At 37.1% G+C, this 23,744-nt stretch overlaps 1 long non-coding RNA gene across 1 annotated transcript; it reads left to right on the top strand.

Moving 5' to 3' along the window:
• The first annotated feature begins 1,502 nt into the window (after positions 1 to 1,502).
• On the top strand, positions 1,503 to 2,014 carry LOC139084594 (uncharacterized). Its single transcript, XR_011542101.1, has 2 exons — positions 1,503 to 1,572; positions 1,792 to 2,014. It is a non-coding gene; the product is annotated as an uncharacterized lncRNA (long non-coding RNA).
• Positions 2,015 to 23,744: the final 21,730 nt, after the last annotated feature.

Raw genomic sequence — 23,744 nt, forward strand, 5'->3', positions numbered from 1 at the left:
CTTTTGAAGAACAAAATCACTTCAAAAAGAGAAAACTTTTTAAAAGGACCAAGATTTAAATGATGGATGATTTCAAGTAAATTTTCCACTATCTTTTCATTTGTTAAAATCACTTGACTTAAACATGAATAATAAATCAACTACAGACTGGTCAAGCCATTTATTGTGAGGTCAACCATCACGAGATTGAATTTATCATTCTAGAATCTGAATAAACAAACAACCATTAAAGTGGAAGTGATACGTGGATCAATTTGTGGTCCTGGTCTTTAAGATCAGCCATAATGCATCAGGATCGTTGTCATTTTAGCCCAGGTGTTTTCCTTCCCAAATTACCACTAAGAGTGTGTTGTGGAAGCAGGAGCCTGTTTGTAAATTCACTTTACAAGTTTTGAAATGTGGTAAACCAAACTTATAGACAAAAATTCTCAAGCAAGAAAAAATCTTGCATTTGGCATGATAAAAGTACATTTACTAGGGACAAAAAAAGTACACATTTTTAAAATTTTGATCGTGTTCTTGCTCTTATTCATTTGGCTAAACAATATTGGGGAATATAATAATCCCAGTATGAGCCACTTACTATGTGCCAGGCCCTGGTACTCTAATATTTTAGTTTAATCTTCGCCACATCCTTGCAGGAAAGGAAATATTGCTCTTATACAAACAGCAAGTCAAAGCTTAGAGAGGTTAAAGCAGTTACAGCTAGTCATTGGCAGAAATGGGACTGGAATCCCAATCTGTCTAATTACAAAGGTAGCTATGTAAGTGTCCTCAGGCTGCCATAACAAAACGTCAGAGACTGGGCGGCTTACATGACTAAAACTTATTTTCTCACAGTTCTGGAGGCTGGAAAGCCAAGATCAAGATGTCAGCAGGGTCGGGTCATTTCTCCTGCGGCCTCTCTCCTTGGCTCGCAACAGACACCTCCTTGTCGCTTCCTCACATGGCCTTCCCTCTGTATGCACGCATCCCGAGTGTCTCTTCCTCTTCTTGTAAAGACATCGATTATATTGGATCATGCCTACGCTCTTATGACCTCGTATTTTCTTTTTTTTTTATATTGGCACATGAGCTAATATCTGCTGCCAATTGTCTTTGGTTTTTTCTTCTTTTTCTCCCCAAAGCCCCCAGTACGTAGTTGTATATTCTAGTTGTGGGTCCTCCTGGTTGTGCTTTGTGGGATATCACCTCAAGATGGTTTGACAAGCGGTGCCCTGTCCCCACCCAGGATCCAAACCAGTGAAACCCTAGGCCATTGAAGCGGAGAGAGCAAACTTACACACTCTCCCATGGGTGGACCCCTCTTATGACGTCATTTAAACTTAATTACCTCTTATAAGCCCTGTCTCCAAATATAGTCACTTTGGGGGTTAGGGCTTCAACACATGAATTTGGGGGCAAGTAATTCAGTCTGTAACAGCACATATGAAATGTATATATATCCCCTTAAATGTCTCCTAGCAGTTTTATGATCCACGGAATGTCTTTCTCAAGGACCCAGGAACCATCCCTTTGATATGTAAACACCTAAGGAAGACAGCACCCCGTATCTCCTCGTCTCTATAGAAGGTAGGAGCCTAACTTCAGTGGGTGCCTTGATGTAAGATGTAACACCACGTCCTATCATAGAGATTACTTTTCCTCTGGGTAAAGCCAGTTAGAAAACACAGGTGGCTTATGATTGACCTCCACCCAAGCTCTTGAAGACTCGAGACTTTCGTTTCAGGGACGTCGAGTTTCATCTCTCTCCCCTATTGTGAGTCTCCTTTACCTGTTTAACTTTATCAGGCGCAATTTCTACTCAGCAAGACCAGCAGGCTGATCATGGACTGACATACACATAGTTGACTTTTCCCTCCAATTCAACAGCCAAAGAGGCTAGGTACCAAGATAGACAGCTCTACAGTGCATAGCCTTGTGCAGAAGAAGAATTTCTACACCAGCATAAGATAAAACCATCATTTCTACTACTGTCCCTCACTGCCTAAAACATAGTAAATGCTTACTTATATTTCGCTTTCATCATTATTATTGACTCTCACAATTTCTTTCTCATAAACCACTGTTTTGGTAAATATCCATGGTTCTTGTTAACTCACCTTAAAAAAAAAAAGAAATTGCGGAACCTTGTGAAGGGTGACAGTGGGAGTCTGGAAAAAGTAGCCTATCCACCTAATGAAGACAATATTTGGACAATTAATGTTATGAAGTAGTAGGGAGTGTCTGGGCAAATACTGGTAGATAATTTAGAAGAATTTCCTTGTCCCCTGTTATCCTTATTAATCACAGGAACAAGCTTCCCTGTATTTTTAGAAACCAAATCAGTACAAGTTTGCCATTCAACATCATTGAAGTGACACAGTTGGAAAATTAGAAATGTAAATCATTTATTGGGCTATTTTATACAAAGAGTTTCACATCTATCATTTTATTTTAACCTCACAAGAATCCTGTGAAGTTGTGCCTTTTACCTCATTTTTCACATTAAGAATTGTAGCTCACAGCTCATACACTAACTATAATACAGAACCAGGAGTCAAACAAATGTACCTTTGGCCCAGAGTGCACACTGGTGCCTGGCATCGTGCTGCCTTCTTCCTGTTATTCTCTCCTTTCACCACTATGAAGAGTTTTCAAATCAGTTTCTTAGATCAATGGTTCTAATAACAATGCTGTGAGATAGATACTATCATCTCCATTTTTGTACATAATTTAAAGATCAGAGAAGTTGGGTAATTTCCCAACAGCCACAAATGTTAACAATTGAAAGTTCATTCATAGACCCAAATCCAGGTTTGAGATAAAACTTAAAAGCTTTCCCATGATTGGGCATGATAAGAAGACAAACCTGAGTCATTGGCAGGCTAATCTGGAAATACAGTTCTCAGTGATCTCTTTCAAAAAAAGCAAATTACGTAGAAAAAATATAATGGGATTGTATTTTTCCCCTATAATAGGATTTACTTGTTTTAACCTATAATAAATACTTTCATACCAAAAAAAAAAGAGTAAATCATTGTAATGGCATAATTTCTACAGTTGGTTCCACTTTTAGTGATTAATTTTCCTCCCAAAGTGATTGAATCTCTCTTGCTCAGAGAGAGATCTTATCTCATCAGTTGAAATTCAATAACTCAAATTAGGAAAATTGTTTAAAAAAACAAAAAACAACTTTCTTCATGTAGTTAGAATCTATTAATTGCATAAACAATAAAATACACAATATTAGAAACATATTTAAAAATGAGTTATTTTCATGTGTCAGATCTATTTGACTCTGGTCATGAAATGACATAGCACAGAAAGATTTAACACATCGTCCTCAGAAAAGAATGGGAAGCATTCTTCCCATTCCCACAAAGAAATGAGCAAAGTCTCAAAGGATCTAATCCGTTATCTCCATCAGCAGTGAAACACTCTGTAATATTGTTCTTTTTTATTTAAAAGATGTCCCTTTGGTCCTAAGTCTCCGTCCAGCTATCAAACGTTTCTGAGGGTTTTTCTAACCTCAAATGCATATAGTGAGATGTCCCTAAAGTGCTGTTCATACTCTGTCTCCACTTCCTCACATCATCAACCTTCTCGGACTTCTGTCCCTGGTATTCCACTGAAATAGTACTTGTTCAACCAAATCTTATGTTCAAGTCTTCGTGATGGAGTCTTAACTCCCAGTGATTTTGTATGAATGGTCATGCTTCCTTTCCCCGTTCACATCACAGGACATCATCTCCTGTTTTCCTCCTCTCCCCCTTCCTCTCTTCCTCAGTCTCCCTTGCTAGCTCCTCCTCCTGACCTCTAAATGATCCTTTGCCTGATCCTCTTTTCTATCTATACTCATTCCCTAAATGATCTCAGTAAGTTCCAGTTTTACAAACTCCCATAAGCTGATGATGCTTAACTTTCATCCCTAGTTCATAATTTCTTCCATGAGTTCTAGGCTTCCATATCTCACCATCTACTACTCATTATCTCCACAAGTATGTCAAACAGGCAGGTTATATTTAATATGTCTAAAACACATTGTTTGGTCCCCCTATCCCTTTGTGGATTGGCTCAGTCTGTATCTATTGCAATCCTGTTCTATTGTACGCTTTTGAACTATAAAGGCTGAGAAGCCGTAAAGTAACTTGTCAAGACTTTCTTACAGTCAGGCTACCCCATATAAGTTAAGGTCAGCCAAACAGATACACATACTCAAGGCTTAGATTAGGAATGGAGTTATATGAAACTTGTACAGGCATGGCTCATGACAAAGGACGGAACTTGCTGACCACATGACTTTGTGCAGTGGAGGTGGCAGCTTCCTCAGTCATGGCAAAGGAAGCGTGATTCTAAGGGTGGGGCATTTCCCCAGGAAGCTCAGCATAAAAGTTGATCTTCAAATCCTTCCAAAACTTTTGTCAGGTACCTAATACCAAGTATGAAATACCTCTCTGCATAAACTAGCCAGAATGGTTTCTGTTGTCTGCAACTGAATCCTAACTCTGGACTCTTGAAACATACTCCTCCAACAGGCATTATCTTGGCATTATCACCCTCCCATGTGCAAGGGACATAGTTTGGGGTGTCATACCTATATGTCTCTCACATTCCATGCCAATCCATCAGCACTTCTTCAAAACAAGCTTGCTGTCACCATGCCAATCCCAACTCTCATATCTTGCCTCCTAATCAATCTCCCTGCTTCCATTCCTGCTCGCTTACATTCTGTCACTTCATAGTGCATGGACCAGCAAGATTGATCTTCTTAAAACATAAGTCACATTATACCACTTCCCTGCTCATATGCTCCAGTGTATTCATATCACACTGGATGAAACCCGATCTTAACCTACTGTGTGATGCTCGCAGAGACACGGCCCCTCCTACTTCTCTGGCCTCACTCTTTACCCCTTTGCCTCATTCTCTCTCCTTCACAAGGACCAAGCTTGCTCTTATGTCAGGAACTTCAGTTGCTGCACCTTCTGCCTGAAACTTCTGGATCAATTTTAGATGATTTCAAATCATTTGGGTCTCTGCTAAGAAAGGCTCTCCTAACCCCCTAATGCAAATAGCAACTTCTGTCTCTACCCCTTCACCATCTGTTACTTTACTCTGCCTCATTTTTCTACATCTGTAACTAAAGGAAAGTGCTTAATTTGGTATTTGCTTTTTTATTTCCTGTCTCCTCCCCTTAGAAATAGGAATGTCAACATCATCATAGCAAAGACTTCATCTCTTGTGCTCCGTGCCTTGTCCTCAGCATATAGAACAACGCTCAGCTCACAGGAAGATTTCGATGATTACCCTGAATAAATGAAGGAGTGAATGAATGAATGATGATTTTTATTGGCCTAAAGAGAACATATACAATTACTTCCAGGAGTAAATACTAGCATCAGCTTTTCTCGTAATTAAAAGATAACCTCTAAAATTCATTGTGAATTTGAAAACTTGGATTAGTTACTATTTCTCACAATATGTAGAGGAACACTATTTTGGCGATGATTCATAAATTGTAGCAATGCCTTTTTTTTTTGAGGCAAAGGAAAAAGAATAAGAATCAAGACATGTAACATTTAGACACCAGGCACTTAAAAGAACTTTTAAAACTCACTGCAACAAAGAAGGAACTAGGGAATGGAGAGAAGGAGGAACTCATGTCATACTCTGGAAGCAAGATTAAATGTATTTCACGTGCTCGCTGCACTGGGGTTACAAGTAATGAAGGGCAGAATGACCTCCAAAAACTGAGAGTTAAAAATGGATTTCTGCCACATGAACATCTTCTGAAATACCGTAGTTGGCAAATGCTGTATGTATCACTAGTCTCATAAAATAAAATAGAACATTTCTCTTTGCATCCAGATTAACTGCTCTCAATATTGCTGCATCATCTTCAGAGGATTTACACCAGCAACTTTTATAAATGATTTCTTTAAAACTGAAATGTTTCTTGAATAATCCCACATGCAGCCAAATAGGTTGTACCAAATCTTCTTCTCTTTCTTCTACTCTCTTTTGTCTGTTTTACATTTTTCTCTATTACCATTGCTTTATTTTTCTTTCTGTATGAATTTTGTGGTGGTTTCAGGGGCTAGACTGTGAAATGATGGAAACTACAGTCAATGAAATAGAAACTTAGGTAAGATTAAAAAATAACAACTTTCCAATTTTAATAATAATATATTTTATGTATATTACCATTTATAATTTTTAAAACACATTTAACATATATATCATCTCATTTAAAGTCCCATTACCACCCTCTCACACAGTGACCAGGACAGATATCATTTCTTGTATGTTATAGAAGCAAAAATTTAGTCATCAAAAGACATAATCATTGTTGAGGCTGGCCCGGTGGCATAGTGGTTAAGTTCATGTGCTCTGCTTCTGCGGCCCTGGGTTCACCAGTTTCGATCCCAGGTGCAGACCTATGCACCACTTATCAAGCCATACTGTGGCAGACGTCCCACATATAAAATAGAGGAATATGGGCACAGATATTAACTCAGAGCCAATCTTCCTCAGCAAAAAAAAAAAAAAAAAAAGACAATAGTTTCTGGAAAATAAAACTTTTCCCATGTGTGAAACTCAATGCTTTACTTGCTCACATGTGGATTTGTATTTTTATTTCAGCTTTTATTTCAAAATATGAAATTTAAGTTAATCTTAATCTAAGTGTTCCTCTAGGTGAGTCAGAAAAGAACACAGACTAATTATTCATAAATCATTCCTTTTTCAAAATTCAAAATTCATGGAATCTTTTTTTATACCTTTATTAATGTATAATTGATATACAAAAAACTGGATGATTTACTGAATGGAATTTGATGAGTTCAGACATATGCATTAACCTATGCCATCACCACAATCATAAATGTATAGATCAAACTTTCAGTGAAAAGAAATTTTTAAACTACAGCAACAAGTCCATTGAAATCACAAGAGGCATTATTAAAAGAAGAATGAATAAATAAAACTCCAACATTCTGATATCCAGATAACCTGGAAAAGCCACTAAATGTCACCCTCTACCCTGAGCTGTCCAGTAATCCTTGTCTTGTCCCACTGCCAACTCCTATCAAAATATCACCTTAATTTCAATCCATTTTTCCCAGTTTATATTCCACTTGGTGCTCAATGCTCTTTCTTTCATAGTTAGCTACTTATGAACAGATAATGCCCTAAAGAGCCACTTACTAGCCTGGGTCTCTGAGGAAGCCCTAAGAAGTCACGTCAAGCAAACTTCACAAAACTTCACTCTCCTCATCTGCCTGAGTTTTTTCGAGTAAAATTTGTCCTAAGGAGGATTGTTCTGAAAGGCTCGTGTTAGCAAAAACCTTTGCGGACTTGGCATATGTGTGGGTCACGGTCCACATACCTTCAGATGTACTCCAGGGTTGGCAGGTCAGGCTGGCACAAGGTCATCTCTGGTCTAGAAGATTTAACTGACGCTCCCTCATTGAAATCCTGCTGCGCTCAGTAGTCAAATGTGACTCCTCTGTCCCCTATGTGATCAATTTCCATATTTCAATTAGAAGAAGGTAGAAAAGTTTCCACAAATTTCCAGGTAGAGTTGTACTTTTGAAATGTTCTTTCGTGGTCAAACAGTGAACCAACTTGGTAGCCTTCAGGGCTCTCTTTTTAATCGGGTTTTTGCCTCAGTGCTGTAGGGTAAATTAAATAGGGTGGCCACTAATTAGGATTGCAGCCAAGCACTTTCACTTAGATGTCATCGCCAGGATCTAAGTCTCAACAACGGGGCTACAACTAAAGAAAAGAGCTACACTCTGTGTTTTTTTAAAACAAAAAAAATTCTTCATCTTCTGTATAATTACGACGAGGTCTTCCTCTTACAGCTTTCTGTGGGCTGGAGAGGAATGGAATATTTTAGGCTTCCTCACAGCTGTAGTTAAGAAAATCCCTCTGGGTACTTATCTAACCTCCTTCCTCTGTCTCAACACTCCCATGTGTCAAGATTCAGGATGGTTTTATATTATTTCTGAAACAGTTCTTTAACACTGTACATGCTTCAGTGAATTTGATGAGCAGGAGCTGCTCTGGATTTTCTAAGCTAAATGTCCAGTCCACCACTCTTCTGACGTGATACTTTCTAGAAGTGACCAAGGGGCTGGTCCTAGTTCACTTCTTTTTCAAGTTCCCATGTCCCTTTGAAAATCTCTTGTTTTGTGGAACTGGACTTGATTTGCACTGGCTGTGGACCCTTGTCCCCATTGGAAAATAAGTTCTGTTACCTGTGTTGTACACCAGGCTAAATGTGTGGTCAGCATTTGGACACATCCCCCAAAAAAATTATTTTGAGAAAAAAAGAATGTTACATACAAAATCATGTGCTCTAGTAATAACCTTTCAAGACATTCCTTGAGATCAAAATTTTACTGCAAAAATACGTCAAATAATGAAATTAAACAATAAGATTTCTTTTTCTGGAAGTTCATAGTATCTTTGTATAAGTCTTAACTAAAAGCTTAAGATGTAACAGAATGTAGAAAAATTAGAGTAATATTAAAATATGTGCTTTCTATGATTTAACAATAGCTATAATAACTACTTTGCAAGAGTTTAACAAATTTGGTGTGATTTTTAGCAGCCACAGGTAGAAAGAGGAGCAAATAACCAAGTCTCGAGATGAGCAGCAAACCTGTGTGTGTGTCTGTGTATACCTGTACTATGATGTGGCGTAAGGCTTAAAATCAAGGGCTGATATTATCTGGGGAAAACTGGGAAGACCCACAATGACCTAACCAAAATCCCGCTGCCCTCGCTACACCCACAGTGAAGGTCCCCTAGCCAACCCTTGTCATAGAAACCAATCACAGTGCCTGCTTATCCCTAAGTAGTGGATTCAATTGCCTGATAGCCCAGATAATTACCCAAACAAGCCAATCACATCCTCCAGGAACCAGAAGCCACTACACCCACTTGTTACTACAAAGCCTGACTTCCACGGACCCTGCTTGTTCACTGTGCTCCTGAATGCAACCCCTGTGTGATCCTCCATGCCATGTTGAGTCCTCTTCTCTTGGGCTGTGAGTATACATGACAATCACTGTTGTCAATCTCATCTGACCAGGGTCATTGTGATGTGTTCAGCCATCCCAATAACCCTAGGGCAGGAGAATCAACAGGTAAAGAGAAGGCCACCAAAACGTATGCATCTCCTTATGAGCTTGTTAATTTACATTTCACAGATTGTTCTTACATATATATTTTTCTCCTTTAAGTAAGATCAAAATGTAAAACTTGTTATTAATTGGTGATACTCTCCTTTGTTCCTAATTTTGAGTTGCACCTCATAAAAGATTTCTTCCTTGGGAAAATCTTGATCACCCCTTAATAGGAACCAGCATTGTCACACACATGTGCTCCCATCAAATGGACCAAATGATAATCATAAGAATTGTTTCATGATGGATTAAATGGTAAGAGATTGAAGAGAAATGTCCTGTTCTAAAAGTAATTGAGCATACGTATAATGACCGATGAGCAATGAAAATTTTATAGAGCTTTGGTCTAAGCAATTTCCTAGCAATAAAGTTCTTATTCATGATACCATGAACTGCATCTCCACTTCTACATAATATGAACTATTCTAGAGCTAAAATGCAAGAAGTTGGGCAGACAAGATTGAGTCGGAGAGTTTCGAAGTGTGCCGGATAATCCCCTTTGTACAAACATTTTTTCCTATGCTGACATAATGCCTGAAATTCCAACCATCGTATCTTATTCTTCTTGAATGGTTTATTCAGAAAAACTATGATAAAAGGAATATATTAACTAGTGTAAGTAGTATTGTTATTAATTTATCTTTCAAAGCTAAGTGAAGCATTCTCAGGGAAAGTGATTGAAGATAGAACAATTCAATGTCACTGAGAAAAAATAAAAGAAATGGCATCTAGCACTTCTGGCTACTCTGGGGATAATTCTGTTTGCCTGGCACAATGAGATCAAAATCAATGGCTAGCAATGTCACAAGGGTAAGTCCACTAAAGACAGATGCCACTTCTTAACTGAGGGTACATTCCACATAATTGTTTCTGGGCATTTCTTTAAATTGTATGAAGTCGATTTTGTTTTACTATATGATAATGTTAATCTCATTGAGTTGTTGGAAAGATCAAATGAAATAATGTACACAAGGTATCTAGCACAAAGCATCTTTCTCTGTAAATGACAGCTATTTTGTGTCTTTGAATATTTACTTAGATTACTCTAGATGTGTGAAAACAATGCACTTCATTTTTCTTTCTACAATTTAATCATCCTCGTTATCTTTCTATCTCCTTAGGGTGAGGGGCAAATCTATCTACTGCCTATCTATAACTAGTTTTGTCTATTTCTATTTAATCTAACAGTAATCTTTTGCCTATCTAATAATTTTAAGTATTTAAATGCATATATAATTATCTTTAGGTATTTTATCTGTTTTTCATAAACATACTGGCCTTCAGCCACCTGACACACCTTATGCTTCCTTCCAATGTGGCATCTGGGTCTGTGGGGGGGAGGGTAGGAGCTTATGTGATTTCATGGAAGGGTTCCTTAGTTCCACACTTTTAGTTCTTTAGCTCCACTCATTTCAGTTTCAGTCTGAAATAAGTGACTTTCCTCTTCCTGTATCTATCATCTTAAGTTTTCAGTACTAATGGGGCCTATGTTCACACTCTGTAATCTAAACCTCCAGATCTAGCACTGAAGGGAAGACATCATTGTTTAGAAATTCCTTTCTGTTCAAAGATTCTGGCTTTCAAAACTCTCCTCTTACTTAAAAGGCTAGTCAATATTGAATCTCAAGATCCATAAATAGCATCTCTGGTCTGAATGGGATAATTTTCTGATTCTCTGTGACAATAAGCCTCATGGTTTAGCCAGGGTGGAGGGCTGAATGAAAACACAATATGGAAAAGGAAAACTAAAAGACAACAGATTAATATTTGCATAATTTATCACTCTTGAAAATATTAATGCTCATTAAAAATTATGGTAGTCATATATACTCCCAGAGAAAAAATCTAGTTGCTGTATATAAAAGCGTGATGATTCAATCTGAAAAGCATCAAGTTACTGTCCTTCAAGCCAGTAGTCAAGTGAATTCTCTAACCGAAAACGAAATAAAATTTTTTAAAAATCTAGTTGTGTGGATGAATCATAAATTTCTCATGCCAGATGGTATTAAGTCGTAGGCTGCCAAATACCTACTCCATTTACAGTATTACAGTAAATGAAATTAGCACTGGTTGGCACTCTGAATTGTCAAGTGTTAATTTGCTAGACATCCACAATCTTCCTTATGCTAGCAGCATGATAGTAGCTGTTTTTATAGGTACTGTTTTGAGAATGTATTAACATTTTTTTCTGAACGGCAGTCATTTTTCACAGTTATCTGGGTCCCTCTTTGGAGATATACACAAACAAGAAGTAACTTACAGAGGAAAACTTTGGGGCAAGATTTGACAGTCTGAGTTCCAACAGTAGCAATGCTAAATACCAATTGTCCATTTAGATCAGTCTCTTTACTTCTCTGGACTTCAGTTCACTCTCTGTACATTAAGGACATCTGCTGCCTCAATGGTTTCTTTCAATTCTAATATTCTGTGATTCCGGAATTTTATTCTAAGTCTAATTTTGACTCAAGACCAAAGTTGTCTTTGAATGTTCTCCCAAACATATTTCTAAATGTCTTTCTATTTACTATATAGAAGGCTCTAGGCCAGTGTTCTTAGCAGTTGGTAAGCATGTCAAAAGCGACATTGAGAATTGGAAAAAAGCTAAAGATACTTTCCCAGGAATTTCACAAACCTACAAAATCTTGCAACCACTTAAAGGGTTTATTGCATATATGGAGTGTTCTGGGATGTGCCCTAATAAAACCAACCATAATAAAACCAAGATAAAGTACCTCTGGTCTTCTTGTGTGTATTGTACATTATTTGAAAGAATCTCCAGAACCTATCTATTAAAAACTATTATTACATTCATCATACTGATAACACACATCAAATGTATGTGTATGCATGCAAAATTTTGTATGTGGATATGGAATTACACACACACGTACACATACACTCTCTTGGGCCAGTTATCATTGCTAAAGATTGGTCAGTGGCTACCTTCAATTCAAGACTTCCTTTTCCCCTCTTTTAATAGTATATAACATATTTTGTGTGTTTATACCCCTGACCAAGTTTTAGGCATTCTACATAGAGGAACTCTAAGCCCATAATTAGTCTGCATGTTGGTGTTGTTTTCCCATGTAGACACACAGGAAACCCAGGCTCAAAGATTTTGAGTCTTGTGTCCTGTACAAGGTCACCCTGTTAGAATGGGTCAGTCAGGCTCACAACCCAGGCATATTCCTACTCCAGTTTCTTTTCCTCTCCATCACAGTATATACTTATATTTAAAGAAAACAAATTGAATGACCCTTTCTATTGCTGCAGTTCTCAGCAGATGTTTAGAAAGTAGGTTTGTGATAGGGAGCAGGCATCTGTATGACTTTAATCTACCCACTAATTCTGATGCCCTATAGAGATTACAGAATGAGCCTCTGGAATGTCTAAAGAAGGGAATAAGATGGTAGGATGGATGTCCAGTTCCACGACGTGTCTAACAGAGCCATTGATAGGTCATCTTCCTACAGGAGAGGCTGTCTTCCTAATTTGATTTCTGAGATCTTAGGGAAGGATAGAGTCTCCTCAGCAATTCTGATTCTCCCACCAGGCTTCTCATCTTCTTCCTTCTATCACCGGTAAAGACCTGTGGTGAGTCTGTGTGCATCTGTATGTGTGTGATTGGGACCAATGAGGAAAATGACATGGGGCTCCCACACGCACTGCCCCCTTTCAACACCATACCTTTCTATGTGAAAGAGGAAGCGTGTCTGGTTTCTGAGAGGATGGAAACTTTTCTTGCTTATTATTAGGGCATAGGAAGCCAAATGAATCATCTCCTAGAGCTGCTTTCTGCTCTCAGGGGGATGGGTCCTGGTTTCTAGGACAGAAGCCTTGCTTCAGGCAGAAACTCTTGTCAGTTCTCCACTCCTACTGCTCTTCCTGACAACTTGTATGTCATCCTAATTGAATAACAGTGGTTCCTACTTGCAAGTAGGCATTGATTTTTTATTGTCATATTTAAATCAGGAATTGAACAAGTCATGTGTTGTTTAATCATTATCTAAATTTTATAATTATGTGTCTACGTTAGACCATTACATTCAAATATTTATGTGACTTCTGTAATATCAATGCCTTTCATTTATATCTCATCAATAGAGGAATTCTTCTTATTTTTTAGCTAATAATTATATGGCACCTTCTAGGTACCAGGTATTGTTTTAAATGTTTTACAAATAATCATTGTATTCCTCGTCAATCCAAGAGAAAGATGCTGGTATTATCTCCATTTTATAGACCAGGGAACTGAAGCACAAAAAGATTCACTAACATACTCAGGGACACACAGCTGGTGAATAGGAGAGCTGGAATTCAACCCCAGGCAGCCCGGCTCTACTGATTTGTGAACTAATCATGAAGTTAACCACATCTCAATGTAACTAGGAAACTGCGGTGGGCAGAATAATGCCCTCATCAAAGATGTCCATATCCTAATCCCTAGAATGTGACAATGTTATGTTCCATGGCCAAGAGTAATTAAAGCTGCCGACAGAATTAAAGCTGCTAATCAGCTGACTTCAAAATGGGGAGATTAACCTGGATTGTCAAGGTGGGCCCTATGAATCACAAGGATCACTCAGTGAAAGAAGGAGGCAGGAGGATCAGAGTCAGAAAGGGAGATGTGAAGACAGAAGCAGAGGTCAGAATGAAGTGAGGCCCTGAGACAAGGAATGTTGGCAGCCTCTAGGAGCTGGGAAAGCAAGGAAGCTGATTCTCCTCTAAAGACTCCAGAAGCAATGTAGCCCAGCCATCCTATTTTAGACTCCTCACTCCCAGCAGTGTAAGATAATAAATGTGTCTTATTTTAAGCCACTGTATTTGGTAATTTGCTACAGCAACAAAGGAAAACTAATACAAAACAATTAATTATCTTAAATTACGTTCAAGTTAACAACACAGCGCTCAAAGTTCAGGTTCACCGTTTACTAGATATGTGAACTTCAAGCATTTACTTAACCATTCCGCATCCCTGTTGGCCTTTCTGTAAAATGGAGAAAGATGTATTTACTATATACAATTGTTGGGGCTGGATTGCCACAAGGTAAAAAATGGTACCACCTGAAACAGAGCTTTATCTTTTGAGTGAAATTTTCTCTCTGGAATTGCGCAGAAGATTAAAATAGCAAGAACATGTACAGCCTTGTATGGTTGTTAAAATCTGTGGTATATGAGAAGCATCACCTGCAGAATGCTGGAATATAATGTATACTCAAATAGCAGTTATGAGGAGGATGATGACAATGGTTACCAATAGAAGGTTAGCGGGGCCATAAGATGGAAACAGAGACTTGGGATGTGCAGTTGAGAGTCTCTGTGTTACACTGAAGTGCTTTGGAAGCAGACTTGACTTCAAATCCAACTTCACCACCCACTAGTTATGATTTAGGGCAAGTTGCTTCAAGTGTTAAACCTTCTAGAAAGTCCAAGCTCATAGGGTTGTTAGGAGGTCTACAGGTGGCTGTAACGTAGTAAGCACTCAAGAAGTGTCCTCTTCAGGATTATCATTCATTGCTCCACGCTATGGTTAACTGTAGATATTACATGAAAGACTTCAGCAACTATCCATCTGCTTTTAAGTAATGGAAGTATTTTGGAATCTTCCAATTTTGCCCAAATCCAGTGTAGCTTTTACAAATGGGCTCTATGTTATATGTTCTCAGGAATATTGAGTATCTAGTAGCACTCAAACTCAAAATAATATGTAGTGATTCTGCCAAAAGCAGAGTTATCTAAGAGTAAATCAATATCTGGTAAATCATAGCACTGATAATGTACTGGAATTTGAGGTTGCAATGAAAAGCGACAGCCATTGAAGGTCCATGGCATATCTATCAATAGCTCACCTCATTAATATAGTCAGCCAATATTGATTTCAAGGAGAGTTATTATATGCTAAAATGACAACTGCATAACTGATTCTGCTGGAGCGGGAAAAGAAGACTGAAAACCAGCTACCAATCACCTACCATAGCACTTTCCTGACTGCCTTTCTGCCGAGGACTACATCCTTGGCGTAAAGTTCACCTTGGCTTATTACTTACAATGGAAAAGGAAGCAACATGGTTTTAAGAAAATATCAAAACTAATCTGTCCTCAAATTATTTATTTCCCCAATATTTTCAGACTGATTTTTATTTTCATATTTTTACAATAACCAGCTAATCTAATGTAAAGAATCCTGATAATTGTAATATTTGTAAATGTCTCAAGTTCTTGAGTTTCATTCAGTGCTAACGAATCCACTAAATGACTCATCTGCCAATTGCAACTAGAATGGATAACAGATTTTTCTGTATAGAATATTCAATTATAAAATGTTCATTTCAGTTATGACACCTAGTACACAGGTCATCAGGGACCTGAAAAAAATATCTTTTTTTCGATGTTTGAATGGGGAGAATAAGTATGAAATGAATGAATAAGTATGAAATGCAGTGCTCTACGTTAACTGGAACAGCTTCTTCCTTTCAGAGGACTGAATTACACATGATGCATGTATGTATATATGTGTAGTAATACAAATGTGTGTGTTTGTGTGGGGTGAGAGTGGGGGGACAAAAGTCTCCTTTATTCCTAACAATTCTTATGGCAAAGCCACCAAAAATAGCTGCTAATCTTGAACTTTTGAAATAAAGTTGAATCAAGAGAAATCTTATGAGATCTCAATCCTGTAAATTATTGCTCTGTTTGTAAAAATGATTTTAAAAATTAATAAGTAGAGAGTCAATATTATTGATAATTCTTGTCAGGAACTTATGATTCTTTTTTTCATAGATTAAACTGTCTTTAGGAAAATATCTCTATTTATTAACATGGATTAAATTCTGCTGTCTGTGGGAATTAAGAGATTCTTTTGCAAAGGGTGCATGTGTATTTGCTCAATAAGTTATACCAGGATACAAACAAAGCAAACTAACTCTACCTTGGTTACCAGATGAAAACTGTGACAGATGAATACTAAGCAAAGAAGGTCAGAATCTGTAGAACTGATGAAACCAAGAATGAGAAGTCTGACAATGAAGCCCAGAGAATCTTCATAACTGGGAATCTCGGAGGGTTTTTAATTCTCTACCCTCAGAGCTTAGAATCACATAACAGGTGGTTTGGAACCAGAATATGTGTGTGGAAATTTTACCCAACCCTATGAGAGCCAAGGAGAAGCTGAATCTATGCTGAAAAAGAGGGCACAGCTAGAACTAAGTGACACAGCACAGATCCTCAGGCTAGTTTATGTAGGCATGCATGGGGAAGGTCCAGCCAGGTGTTGACTAGAACTAGCTTTGTTTGATTGCTAGCCAATCTGTGTCAGTGGACAGACCTGTAGCAGAAAAACAGTATCTACTCAGACCCCAACACATCCAGCTTTTACTTTCTCTTTCATTCTTTCTTTACAAGTAAAAATATAAGCAAATATATTCCAAGACTTAAGAAAAACTATTCGAGCATTCCAAATTCTAAAAAAAAATGAAGTGATTAATAGCTGGATCATCTGAACACTAAAATGATAAATTCTGAAAGAGTGATAATAAAATAATAATAATGTCATCGTGTTAGTCAGGATGTGTAGAATAGACAGAATGCTCAAGATAAACTGAGATGAATCATCAGTGCGATATTTATGGAAATGAGTGTTCAGCAATATACCGGAATTTAAATTACTTGTGTTAAATAATCTATCCCTGTATTTTAAAAGCATTTACATTGCTGGTTGATATTCCTCTTCCAGTATTGCCTTCCTTTATTGGTCTGCCTTTTCTTTTTAACTTAAAAAAAAGTCTTTAACATTTCCTATACAAATGATCTATGTTCATTATAAAAATTTTCAAGAAATATAAAAAAAAGTAAAAAAGAGAAAGAGGAATAATATCTCAAATCTCACCACTCAGCACATTTAGTGTATATCCTCTCAGATTTGACTTCATGCTTATATAAAGATGAATGGAGATATGCATTGGAAGACTGAGGGATGGACAGCCAACTAAACTGATGGACATTAGATAAACTGATAGATTAAATTGATACAGGCAGCCAGTAATGGCACCACATATAAAAGTAATAAAGGTTATCTTACCTAAGTGCATTTTGCTTCAAATTAAATAATTTTATAAAGCTAATTTAAAAAGTAAATTAGTGGAACCGGCCCAGTGGTGTAGTGGTTAAGTTTGCATGCTACGCTTCAGCAGCCCAGAGTTTACAGGTTTGGATCCTGGGTGCGGACCTACACACTGCTTGTCAAGCATGCTGTGGTGGTCTCCCACATAGAACAGAGGACGATTGGAACAGATGTTAGCTCAACAACAACTTTCCTCAAGCAAAAAGAGGAAGAAAAGAAATTAGGGTATAATTGAAAGATTTGCTAAATTTCATCCTTAGGGTTCATCATCTTAAGAGTTACTAAATCTTATAAGATTTCTCTAAATTTAAGAAAAACAATCAAAAACAGTCTTTATGAAGATTCAATCATAATGCTGTTAGTTTTTAACTATGCATAATTTTTACTATATTTTATTTCTGTGCAATATTTAAATGCTATGCACAATAACATAATTAGTGCACTAATTTCCTTTCCTATCTCTTGAGTTTATGGGTAATAGTTTTACTTTTCAAAGTTTATGGGCTTTATATTGTATCATGTGGCAATGATTTCTACAATCATTTAGTCTTAGTTGTCTGTATAAATAAACGCAATAATCCTTACCAGTTCTGTTTCATAGTTTCTGCACTCCTGAATTATGATTTATTTATCTCATTATTGACTCTATTTAAGTTGTCTAGTAGATTTTTTATCAGTTTTCATTTGTTACCCCTAATACATACTTACAGTTTTTGATTCATTGTTATCATGTGTAAATATAGATTTTTTTTTGGCTTAGAATTAAAATTCTCAGATATCACTTTCTTTTCCTCGGAAATTTTCCCACAAAATTATTTCTTTCTTTTGGAATTGTGTGTTGCTGTAGAAAATGTCAACAATTCATTCACTCAATGATTATTTTCTAGAATGTCTGCTATGGGCTAGACACTAGCCTAGGAGCAGGAGTCAACAATAAACAAAATAGACAAAATCTTTGCCCAAATAGAGATCACTTTCTAGTGGAGAAAGAAAAAATACATGAGTAGAAATAACGTCAATTTGGATCAAACATGATTAACCATTGGTTCCTGTCCTGTGGCCAGTCACGATTCTCAAACTGGACTTGGCTAAGGTTCTAACCTTGAGTGGAGGGGTTAAGAGAGAGGGGAGAAGGAAGAGGTGTGTGCCCAGGGAAATCACAGCAATCGTTTCTTAGGAAAGGAAAAGGTGGAGATTGGGTTCTTACATCCCTTTTACTTTCCCTGCCTAGCTCCCTCAATCAGGCCCTCGGGGTCAATCCCTCAAATCACGCCATTTAAGCAGATTAGTGGGACTGTTACTATTCTCCTGCAAGTCCCAGACAACAACAGAACCCATGATCTTTCCTATCCATACTTAAGCTGGACTCTGCAAATGCCATCAGGTAGCAACAAACTGCAGCTGAGACCAGGACACATTTGAAGACCCTAAAAGATGGGCAATAACAAGAGTAGGTCAAGATTTTGAGAAACTGGATTCCCTGTACACTGCTAGTGGGAATATAAAATGGTACTATGACTTGGAAAATAGTTTAGAAGTCCCTTGAAATGATGAACATAGAGTTACCATTATGACTTATAACTTCACTTCTGGATGTATGCCCAAGAGAAAACAAAAATATACGCCACACAACAATTTGTACACAAATGTTCATAGGAGCATTACTCTTAATAGCCAAAAAGTAGAGACAACCCAAAGTCCATCAACTGATGGGTAAACAAAAGGACTAACAAATACCGCATAGATGAACTTTGAAAACACTGTGCTAAGTAAAAGAAGCCAGTCACAAAAGACCACACATTGTGTGATTCCATTTATATGAGCATTCCCTTTACTTTCTTATTTTAACTCAAATCTATATTTCCCTTGAGGATACAGTTTTTGTACCAACAATCTTATGTAGAAGCTGGTTTTTATTCATTTATTTTTTTCCTGAAGCAGCTTTTCTGCTACTGGGTCCCGCGGTTTGGTATTGCCACTTCTAGATTATTGTTCCCCCATCATCCCTAATAATCCGGGGATTGAATCTCTGCCAGCAGACTACATCACCTTCCGTCCATCTTTGGTTCAAATATCTTACCCCAATTTCCTCTCTTCCTCCTCAAACTTAGTTTACTTAATGAATATATTAACGAGCAAAAATAGTCACACAAAATTCTAGTTTAATTACAGTTTATTTGTATGCCAAGGGGTTTTTCTGGAGGAGGAAATGGTGGGAGATGGGTGGCTTTTTCCCCTCAAATATCTAAAATTAGTTCAAGAAAAAAACCTTATCATCACCTTAGTACTTGGCTATTGTGGATAAGACAGAAATTTTACACAACTGACGTTTCCAAAATATTTCCTAGTGCTATGGGTGACATCTGTCTAACATCGTGGGATTGAAAGTAAAAATATCAGCTGCCCATTTACACCCCACAGGCACCTCCTGCCACCAGACAAGAGCCATGTAAGCCATTGTCATACTTTCTTAACTGAAAAGGGATACAATATTGACAGAATTATAGCTATCTCTTTTTGCTTTTTTTTTTTTTTGCTTCTTACCAAATATCAGGTGCTTTCCTAAAACTTGAGAATGTTATCTCATTTAATCTTCACAACATGCTAATCAGGTAGTAATCTGATATCCACTTTAAAGGTGAATTAATTGAGACACAAATTAAGCAAATAAAGTTAAATGCCAAAGAAGAGTAGAGCTTGGACTTCAACACTACAATGTGGTTTGAGAAGCTTCCATTTTAAATCCTGTGCCGCCTTGCCTATCAAACACGGTGAGCATGAATGTCCACAGATTCTCAGCTTTACCAAGGAAGGACTACTCCTCCGAGTAAACCAAAAGCTGTGGAGATCATAAAAAACGGTGATGGGAAAAAGCCTCGGGGAAGATTGATTTTCTGGTAAATCTCCTGTATTTTACAGCTAGGTTTTCCAGAATTCTCTGATTCCTACATTTATATTTCTGGGACCTGCTAACATAAGTGTGGATTTATAGAAGTTGCAACCCAAGGCCTTGCATGTATTCTGATACTTTGAAGTGCTTTTGGTGGTTTTGTGATGTTATTTTACTTATGGATTGACGGTGAAGAAGGTCACAGTGGGCAGACACCCAACTGCCAGCGGTCTTGTAGGTGGATAATAGGAAACCCCACTTCTACCTTTCTGCAAACTTCTTATTTATGCCTCTCAGTTAGGAACAGAAGATCGAATGTTACTGGCACTGACAAACACATCCTGGAATAAGTTGCTGTCTCCCAAGTCATGCTCATGTTCACTTCCTCCTGGCAATATCATAAACCAAGAGTGAAGGATCAGCCCTACATAAAGCATGGAAGAATTCATGAGGGATACTGCAGTGGGCTGGCTACCACACCAGTCATTACATACACCAAAAGGATGGATAACAGAGTTCTTTCACCAGTGTCGAGATCAGAAGTCATTAAACCCTTTCAGTCAGAAGACTGTACAGCTGGTGTGTTGGGTTCTGAGCAGTTCCTTTATCTCAGGACTGTCCAACTGACACACCATCGGTTAACAAAGAGAGTCTTGGGCAGAACTTGGCTGGACCTTTCCATTCATTTGTGCCTTGCTCCGCACCTTTCCCTTGTGCCTGCATGAATTGGCCTCCAGACTTGTGTTCCTCTCCCAGTTCTAGCTGTGCCCTTTCTTTGGGCATAGAGTCAATTGCTCCACCTTGGTCCTTAGAGGGCTGGGTAGTTTTTACACTTCCTCTCTGATTTAGAGGAAAGAGACGAGAGGAAATGGAGCCATTTGAAGGACTGAGTGCAGCAGGTATTGGTAACATAAGTTACTTATATGATGTAATTAGACCAAATTAATTTAATTACTTGCTTATGGTAAAATTATTATTTTTTGTTTAGACTGTGACTAAGACTTATCTGTTTGTTTGTTTGCATATTTAAAGAAATCTTCTTTTTTCTTTGACATCACAAAAAGCCCTAACTGGCAGTTAAAACTAACTGAAGGACATCAACATTAGACTTAGAATTCCTGTCACTTGGCACAGTGAGGTATTCCCTAGAGGTCTGTTATATTTGGATTAACTTAATCATATCTTATGAAAATACCATATAAATTTTCACTTATGACAATCTGATGGCATTCAAAATATTATCATATAGTCCTAAGTAAACAAATTTTCTGAGCACATGGTAAATATCAACCCTATATCACAAAATGATTGATAAAACCACAAATATTCTTTGTACAATTATTTATAAGTAACAGACAAACATGAATTAAGGTGATTTTCCTTTTGAAGAAGTATACTGGATAAATGCTTTAATGGTAAATAAATAGACAATTCATACTCTGGAAAGATACAGTTTTTAAAGTTAATTAGTAATTTGAATATCACATGTCTACAGAAAATTTAAAAGCTATAAGGCAAAATAATTCCCAGGGATTGATCTAAATATTCCTCACATTATGCAAAATCATATCAACCTTTTGGGGTAATGTCAAATTTACGCTGATTTGCAAGTACAACAAGGAGTTCATTAGATTTTACAAGTGACTCACAGGAGTTATACACAGTTCTTAAAGAAAAATATATGTTTTCTTTTGTAATAAATGCAAAATTCACTCTTGGCTTAAAAAATAAAACTTCATAACGAATTTAAATTAGGACTGTGAATGTGTTTTTCATATATTTCAAAGTGAGTATTGTGCTTTTTAATTTAAACCCTAAACACAAAATCATGTGACTGAGTTTGAAAATATTTCATGTTACATTATAGACTAATTAGTTAGTAATAAAAATTGACAGTATTCCTTGGAGAAAAATCTAGTTACATTGGGTTGACTGCCAAAGAAATTGCTCACAAGTAAAGTAACTTTATTGGCAATGCTGCGTAAATTGCCACAAAGAAAGTAGAAACTGAAAGGCTGATTTCATTGTTGCATCAACACGTGTGAACAAAAGAGCATTACAATTTTCCAGCCTAAAAACGCTTAAGAGGAAATTTAGTGGCATATATTTTGTGGTTTTGATGCTTAGCAGTGGCTATAAAGTAAAAGCCCAGAGAGTTAAATCAATCAGTTCAGTCAATTAAATGAAAAATAAAGAATGAAACAAAGTTAAATGGTTCTTTGAATGAATTTGTCCCTTGTTTCCTTGTGCTTTGCCTTCTATTAGATCAAAGTGGACAAACCTTTGTGGAGACTTTGTTTTCATGTGTTACTACTTCAATAATTTAACTGCTGAAAGTGACATTAAATGGAGTGGTTTCAATGTATATTCAAAGAAATATACCCTAGTGTTTTAAGAAAGTATATCTTGTATTACCTAAGACCTCCTAAAAATGCTCAGAGGCACGATACTCATATAATCTGTGATGGGAGCTAAATGTTGATCAACAAGATATTTGTGATACATTTGTAACATGAGAAAAACTTTCTAAATTTCTAATTAATTTATAGGAATTACTAAGTAGCCCCAAACTTGTTAATTAAGACCTACTCTAGGATAAAGTATATATCTATCATTATGAATTACCATGAAAAATGAGCTAAGCTCCTTGGCCAATGATAGACATCATCTGTAATATACATTCTAATTCTCAGTCTTTACTGAGTCAAATCAAGGAAGGAGACTGAAGCAAGTCTAGGAAATTCTCGCTTTGAAAGATCTCCAACATTATCAATTACTACCAGAACTCCTCTGAGAATAAAGATAAGTCTGTATAGCAGAAAGAGACTAATGTGAGCCCTGAGTATTCTGGAGTAACTCAACCTCCCTTCTGAGCGAGGTGTCCCAAAGGCTTTATACTAGACATGGCCAGACCAAAGTTTAGGTACTTCAGGGCGATGGAAACTAGTTGTAGCCTGAACCTACCTTAATTGGTACTATGGACCTTGAGATTAAGCCAGAATAAAATTGAATTTCATTCTCAGATCAACCATTATCTTTGGTTCACAGTATGATTTCAATAGTTCCAGTCAGAAACCATGTAATGGGAGACTAGAAATAGTCTGCAGCTTATATAAATAAATCTACACCCTCTCCTACCCTGAGCCCACGAATCTGAACCATCAGCATTTACAGAGCTCTTACAATGAAAAGTCGTTGGGCTCAAGAATGGTAGAAAGGTAACATCTGAATTTACAGACTCAAGAAAGACTTTAAGTCAGAAATGGCAAGAGCAAGAGTGAGCACATTAAGGCGGTGGAAACCATTTACAGCCTGAGCCCACCTCCAAAACAGTGAGAAATTAGTAGGACGTGGAGTTTTCCTTTTCAATCTTCTTTAATGGAAAGTTTAATTACTGGATTTTGGTGCATTTAACATTTGCCTGCAAAAGAATGAAAATATAATGACGTGCTATTTTTGAAAATTGTCCTTGTGGGTGACTCTAACACCTGCTGCAAATTTAAGAAGGGATTTCTCATAAAAAAAAAAAAAAAACAAAGCAAATAACGAATGAAACTGG

The sequence above is a fragment of the Equus przewalskii genome, chromosome 7 (genome assembly GCF_037783145.1).
Source record: "Equus przewalskii isolate Varuska chromosome 7, EquPr2, whole genome shotgun sequence".
In the NCBI taxonomy this organism is placed as follows: Eukaryota; Metazoa; Chordata; class Mammalia; order Perissodactyla; family Equidae; genus Equus; species Equus przewalskii.